This window comes from Phaseolus vulgaris, chromosome 1 (genome assembly GCF_051622355.1).
Source record: "Phaseolus vulgaris cultivar YP4 chromosome 1, ASM5162235v1, whole genome shotgun sequence".
NCBI classification, from domain to species: domain Eukaryota; kingdom Viridiplantae; phylum Streptophyta; class Magnoliopsida; order Fabales; family Fabaceae; genus Phaseolus; species Phaseolus vulgaris.
The window spans coordinates 5,700,736-5,708,136 of record NC_143498.1 but is presented as its reverse complement, the minus strand read 5'-3'; the positions used below and the strand labels follow the sequence as shown (position 1 = coordinate 5,708,136).

Here is a 7,401-nt window from a genome sequence, read left to right as displayed (position 1 = left end):
CATAGCATGTATAACCTCATAAAACTCAGCAATTAGAGCAATCTGAACTTCAAGAAACGCAGAGAAAGCTCCAATAAATTCCCTCATACTCCCACAGAAAATACCTCCACAAGTAGCAAAACCAGGATATCCCCTAGTGTTGGGAAAAATGGGTAATTTTCCCACTAAAACAAAACCCTAACAGAGCTACCCGACAAAATCCAGTGTACTAAATCCAGGGAGCACACTATTGTAAGCTTGTCTTACAGATCATTAATTTTCCCATAGAGAAAATTCAAGTTCATCATCAAAGGTCCCATGACATTTCTCAACTTCATTGTTGAATTCAAGTGCATTATGTTCCATTTGGTGTAAGCAATTGAACCTCCAAACTGAAGTGACCAGACTCATATTGTCATCCCATTCCATTTGATGTTGCTCGCCCAATGCTCTGATCTCTTCCATGCCCTCTTCATCCATGTCCACATGCATGCTTCCACTAGCTTGGGTTGTAGTACTGGATTCAACGGTATTAATCACTGTGGAAACTCCTTATCCATGTGGTTGTGATATTTCAATCGAAGGAACGTCTTGACCAGTCACAAATGGAGGGAAAGTTAATGTTGGAGATGAGTAAGAGCACAGTGATGATTTATTGTTGTAAGGAAAAATGGCAGGTTCTAAATTGTTGTTGTTATTCAGCACACGGGTAGGATCTGAAATGTTGTTAAGCACAGGGATAGGATCCAACATGTTGTTATCCAACACAAGGGTAGGATCTAACATGTTGTTATCCAGCAAAAGGGTAGGATTCAAAGTGTTGTTATTAAGCAAAATGGTAGGGTCTAAAGTGTTCTTATTAAGCAAAGGGGCGGTTTTAAACTGTTGAATTTGTGTAGATTAAGATTGAATCCCAATGCCTGACTTGGAAGTATGAAATTGGGAGTTTCTGGATGAGGGTGTGGATGAGAAAATGGGGAAGGAATGGTGTTGGAGTATAAATTTGAAAGTGGAGGAGGAGGAAGAGGAAGAGGAGGTGGAGGAAAATGAAGAGAAGGAAGGGGTGGGAAAGGTGAGGAGAAGGAAAGATCATTTAAGTAATGTGAAATTTTGTTTGATGGTGGTAGAAACATCTTAGGCCTTCTCCTAGCCTTGAATCTTCCATCCGGGCTAAACCTTGAATAAAATGGAGGTTGGAAAGGCACTGGATGATGTTGTTGGAGTTGTTGATGCTCATTGGCCTGTTTCATGGTTGCCCTGTGGTATTTCAGGGCAGTGACAATCTCTTTCCTTGCCTCTGTCATATTCATTAGATTTTCTTGATAAGGCCTATTAGTAAGCCTTCTTCTAGCTTGTCTTCTGAGCTGTTGTTGGCCATGTTGTTGTCTTAGATTTTGATTTGGGGAAACATTGCAATCAACATTAGAATCATCAAAACTTGGGGCTTTGTTGTTCATGGTGGAGTGTATTGGTTTTGAGGTGTCCAGTTTTTTCTTATGATTGTAAGCAAAAGAGAGTTGAGAAGGAGGAGACGGAGGAGGAGGGTCTTGTTGAATTTCTAGTAACTTTTTTTGTTTTGTTGCTTTAGAGAATATCTCTACCTCTCATTTCTATGGGGTTTTGTATGAACTTGGATGTGAATAGAAGGAAGAAGGGAGAGGAAAGGTTGGTGGAATCGTGTTTTTTCTCCTATAATAGATACCAAGTACATAATATATAGGAAGACAGTGAAACAAAAAAGTCATGAATCTCCTTCAAGGCCTCGTGTATTATTATAAAGAGTTGGGGAAAACATAGAGCTTTTATGTTGTTTTGAACTTTTTCCTGTTTTGGCAAACTACGCTTGCTACCCTTTTATTACCACCCACTTTAAATGGATTCTTTATGTTTAATGGTCTCAATTAGTCACACACCAAGCCATGTCTTCAATGCTACAATACATACTTTGCCTCTTTCTGTTGATTAAGATATGAGTATTTTAAAATAAAAATATATAAATTTTTTAAATTTGAAATAAGTTCAAATTATATTATTTCAAGCATTTGCTTCTATTTTTGAAATAGTTCCATCTTTAACAATTTTGTAAAAAATATTTATCATTTAAGTTTTAATTAGCATGTCATGTATATATATAGAGAGAAAAAGAAATAAAGAAAGAAATGTATATTAACTGTATTTCTGTAAATTAATATTGGATCATGCAAATTTTTAGTTGAATGCACATTACTCTGTGTTTTCTTTGTTTTTTATATTATTTTGTTCTCCTTGTATAATCAAGCCAATTAACTAAACTGAATAATTTCACCCATCAACACTGAGATAAGATCGAAAAAAATGAAAATCGAAGAATAATTTAAAAAAGAAATTCTAACAGAAAGACACCAATTTCCTTTTACACAGAAAATAGAGAAATAATAGAGAAATAATTTTATATAGATGCATGCACACATCAATTAAACACTGTTAAATTACAATTTTCGATTCTTTAAGATTCCCATCATTTAAACACTGTTAATTAATATTCACTATAATTAAGTTTAATTCAATTTATAATTCCTAAAGTCGTATCTTAGAGATAAAAGAACTTAATAAGTTACTCCATCAGGTTTTATTATCTTTTTCATTTAGCCAGTAACAAAGAAATATAATAAAAAACTTTATTATAATAAAAATAAATATAGAATTTTCTTTTTTACTTCTTTATTTTCCACCTACATAATAAGTATGTAAATTATTTAAAGATTAAAAACACATAAATTGTGATGGATGAGTGTTTAAAATTCTTCACATTTACTATGAAATAATAACATTCATAACACACTTGTCATTTAAGAACTACAATGTTGTTACTTATAAGGTCTCTTTCTCCTACAAAAGGCGAATTTGAGGGGACCATTATTTTATTTTTCCAAAAAAAAAATCTGTCATTATCACTGATAGCTGTCGTTTTGCTGTCAAATTAATATGATTCTAGCGTAGACTTGTCTAACACTAGAGAGATGATAGTATAATTGTGGACAGATGTCCCCAAGTCGTCTCCCAACGAATCCAATAGTAAAATCAGTTGATCAGGGTTTAAAATCTACCTGCAAGCAATAAAAGTTAGCAATAACAATAAAGATGAAAAAGGGGTTTGAGATAGTTGTGCAAAATATATAAAAGAGATTAAAATAGCAAATAAAAAGCGGTTGATCCCAAGTTCTTCCACCATTGAATTCTTCACAGGTTCTCTAAAGATTAATCTTTTCTCAATCCTTCAACAGAGTTAAACCAGATTGAACATGCGCCAATCTAATTCAACTGAAACTCACCAGTAAAACATGCGTCTACTGGTTTAATCAATACCCACTTTGTTCCATGCGTATACTCCATGGGAATGCTTACCTCCTCTCTCTTGAATCATGTGCCCAAGAAATTAATTAGAACAATGCGAACTAACTAAGAAACCAAAGTTTAAGATAAGGAAGACTCTCAATCATGCGTTCAAGTACAACCTCTCACAAAATCCAGTTTTCCAGGAGATTAGACAATAAAAACAACTGCTATAGAGAATTAAAAATCGAAACTTTTATAGAACAAAACCTCAGAACTCAATGAGAAATTACAAAGGAATCAACCAAAAAGGTTTAGCCTTCCATGCGGAGGCAAAACAAAAGAATTATAAAGAAGAAAAGAAACTAAGAAAACCCTATGAAGCTCTCCCTCTTCTCCTTGATGCTTGTGTCCTTTTATAGGGCTTTTCTGCTCCAAGGATCTTGGGAAAATATTGCAGTTTAGATTTTGTAAACAATTTCCACTTTCCATAATTCTTTTTATTTTGCAGAAGATTTGCTTCCAATTCTGTTTCTGGAATCTTGTAGCTTTTATTTTCTCTTTCTTCTCCTCAAAATTTGTTTTCTGTTTTGATTCAAAGAAGCAACTTGGACTTTTGCATATTTGGCTCATTCACAAAGGTAGATGCTTCAGATAATTTACCCTAAAAACACAAAATTACCAAAGATAATAGTTAAGGCCAAAATAAACCCAATTATATGAATATTAATTAAAACAATGGATTTATTTATTATTATAGTCCAATAATCTATGAATAAGGCTAGTGAGTGTGAATAAACATATGCTCATCAATCACTACCAACTTTTCTTATTTCAAAGGGTCCCAATTTTGTTCAGAATTGCTACCTTTGATAGAGGCAAGTAAAACATAGTGGTCATCACTCCAAAAATGTTTCTCAACAAATTCATACATGCAAAATTGGAGGTGGAATTAGAGGAGGTGTAGGTGGAGGAGGAGGAATTCGGAGGTGGAGGTGGCGCATTTGGTTGTGGTGATGGCTTTGGAGTTAGTGGTGATAACTTTGGAGTTAGTGGTGGTGGTTGTGGCGGTGGAGTTGGATTTGGCCATGGACACTAAGTATAATGTAAGTAAGAGTGTTGATAAAAGTTTGGCATGCAAGAGTGACTGAAATTGTTTTACACATTCCATGTCTTGTTTTAAAGAAAATAATTTATGCTTATAACATTTGAATTAAGTTATATTGCATGTAGTGGTTTCTACTCTTCTATACCAGATGTTGTGCATGAGAAGCAAAGCTTTGTAACCATCCAACAATGGCAGAATAAGCTGGACCATATAAGAAGATCGCAAAAATCCAAAGATTGAATTAAATACTCAATGCTTACATGACTCAGACTCATTTTGGTTCCATTCTATTAATTTTGAAGACTTATGAGTCTTCTCTAGACTCAGTTATTTCAAGCTCAAATGTCTAGTATTTTTGTAAGCAAATGCGAGCACGACAACCATGCATTTCTATCTTTTGACAAATGGTGACTCTATTTTTTTCTTTTGTCTTCATTACAAAAGGTTAGAAAGAAATATGAAATTTTTATCTTCTTTGATCCATATACAACCGATCTAGATTGCATTGCATTCTTTTAATTTAGGATTTCTTTTATAGAAGTAAAGTTTTCAAATCAAATTAACCATCAATTAAATTAATAAATATTCTTTTTAAGTATAAGATTTTTGACTTGGAAAGTCTAAGTAAAGTTTTCAAATCAAATTAATCATCCATTAAATTAATAAATTTACAGTTAAAAATGTAATTGTTTAAGTTTAAATAAATTTAATTTAATTTTCAATTTAATCCATTAGGTTAGCTTGGATTTATCTTCTTGTTACTTCACCGTTTTCAATCCAACCCCTAATTATAGTTAAGTTAATTATAGTTAAGTGTTGTTGGTTTGAGTAATACTATACTCAAAGTAAATTTCGAGTTTGAATTTTATTAATGAAACAAAGAATCATTGGGATGAAAGACCATACGAAAGATAGTCAGTAAAATTTGATAACAAAAATTAGTCATTGATAAATTTTAATACTTTATATCAATAATATGTTTAAATAAAAAAATAATAAATTTAGAAGAAAAATAATTTTTATATAATTAAATTGATTTAATTAGTTTTTTTTATTTTTTTAACTTTAACTGTTTTTATTATTTTATTACGTTACAATTTAGAATACAGAATTGCCTATATATCTTACTCGAACATTGTTAATATAGAAACAACTAAATAATATATTAACCTATAATGTTTAGTAGAAAGGAATGTTTACAAGCTTGTAAAATAAATTAAGTAAAGTCATAATTATATAAATTTGGATTAGTTTAGTGTGTTTGATTTTTTTAATTAAACCAATCAAGTTTGATCTAATGAATAAAAGAGAATCAAATACAAGCATTTTTGTTGAATTTTAATTTCTAATAATACTTTAGGTTGGTGTGAACACTTGTGAAATCTAACCTCAATTTTTACAATAAAGTTTGAACAATTTATTAAAAAAAATGAAACTGTTTAGTTTATATATATATATATAAATTATTTAATGAGCAAAGTTTCAACCAAAACAACATGTTAGTGCATTTTTATATGTTTAATCGCACTTTTGAGTTTGATTGAAAAACAATTCACTAACTCTACCTTTGTAGGTTAGTTTAGCTTAAGTATGATCTATGATGTCACAAGGAAAGAAGTAAAGGAAGCGGTTTGGCGGTGTGAAGGTTCAAAAATGGGTTTAGTTTTAACTTCATCAAGTATAACTGGGATACTCTTAAGCACAACATCATGGAAGTTGTGCTTTGTTTTCAGGAAACAGGTTGCTTTTCGGAGGGTTGTAATGCCTCTTTTATAACCTTAGTACCTAAAGTAAGAGATCCCATAAATCTCGATCAGTATAGACCTATATCTCTAGTGGGCGCTTTATATAAAATTGTTACCAAGGTGTTATACTGTCGGATTAAGAATGTACTACCTATGGTTATTGATGACATCCAGTTGAAGGACAAAGGAACGTTAGATAGCGTCTTAGTGGCCAATGAGGTGGTTGAGGAGATAAGGAGGTTCCGAAGGAAGGATTGTGTCTGAAGGTGGACTATGAAAAGGCGTATGATTCGATAAGGTGGAATTTCTTATATGATATGCTACACAGGCTGGGCTTTCACTATAAATGGATCAAATGGGTCAGAGACTGCTTGGAGTCTGCAACGGTATCAGTTCTGGTGAATGGAAGCCCCACGACAGAATTTTATCCATCTAGAGGGTTGAGGCAGAGAGATCCATCAGCTTCATTCCTCTTTCTTGTTGTAGCTAGAGGCTTTGGCGGGCTAGTTAGACAAGCGCTTTAAGGAGAATCTACTTAAAGGTGTGAAGGTGGGAAGGAGTGAGATTGAATCTTGCATGTTACAATTTGCGGATGATATTCTAGTCATGTGTGAAGACTCCTTCTCCAATATCATTGCAATTAAAGCTATATTAAGGTGTTTTGAGTTGGTCGCTGGTTTGAAAATTAACTTCCACAAATCAAATGTTGAGAGGAATTCCCTTAAATGAAATGCAAAATCTTTAAATTGTACTCTCATAAGGATACCTTTCATTTACTTGGGGTTAGAAGTAGGAGGTAAACCATGGAAAAAGCAGTTCTGGGAGCTAATTTTGAATGAGATAAGTGTTAGGTTGAGTACTTGGAAGGGGAGATTCTTATCTTTGGCGAGAAGAATTTGCTTTATTAAGTTGGTATTTTGTGTCTTACCCCTACTTGATTTATCCTTTTATAAAGCTTCGGCATCAGTGTGTAATAGAATAATCAGTATCTATAGGAGGTTTCTTTGGGCATGGGAAAGATATCATACATCAATAGTCTGGGTCAGTTGGGAGAATGTATGTAAACCTTAGAGGAAGGAGGGTTGGGGATTAGAGATACCAGAATGTTTAACAGTGTTTTGTTTGCAAAATGGAAATGGCGGCTGGTGAGAAAAGAACAAGGAAAGTGAGAAGATATTTTTGCATCAAAATACAGCTTGGAATCAAGGCGAAGCCAGACCAATGTGAAATTTCAATCTTGGTGGTAGAGATACTTAA

At 33.0% G+C, this 7,401-nt stretch overlaps 1 pseudogene; it reads right to left on the bottom strand.

Annotated features, from left to right (window-relative positions):
- Positions 1 to 251: 251 nt before the first annotated feature.
- LOC150029473 (uncharacterized) lies at positions 252 to 4,295 on the bottom strand (annotated as a pseudogene).
- Between the last annotated feature and the right edge of the window lie 3,106 nt (positions 4,296 to 7,401).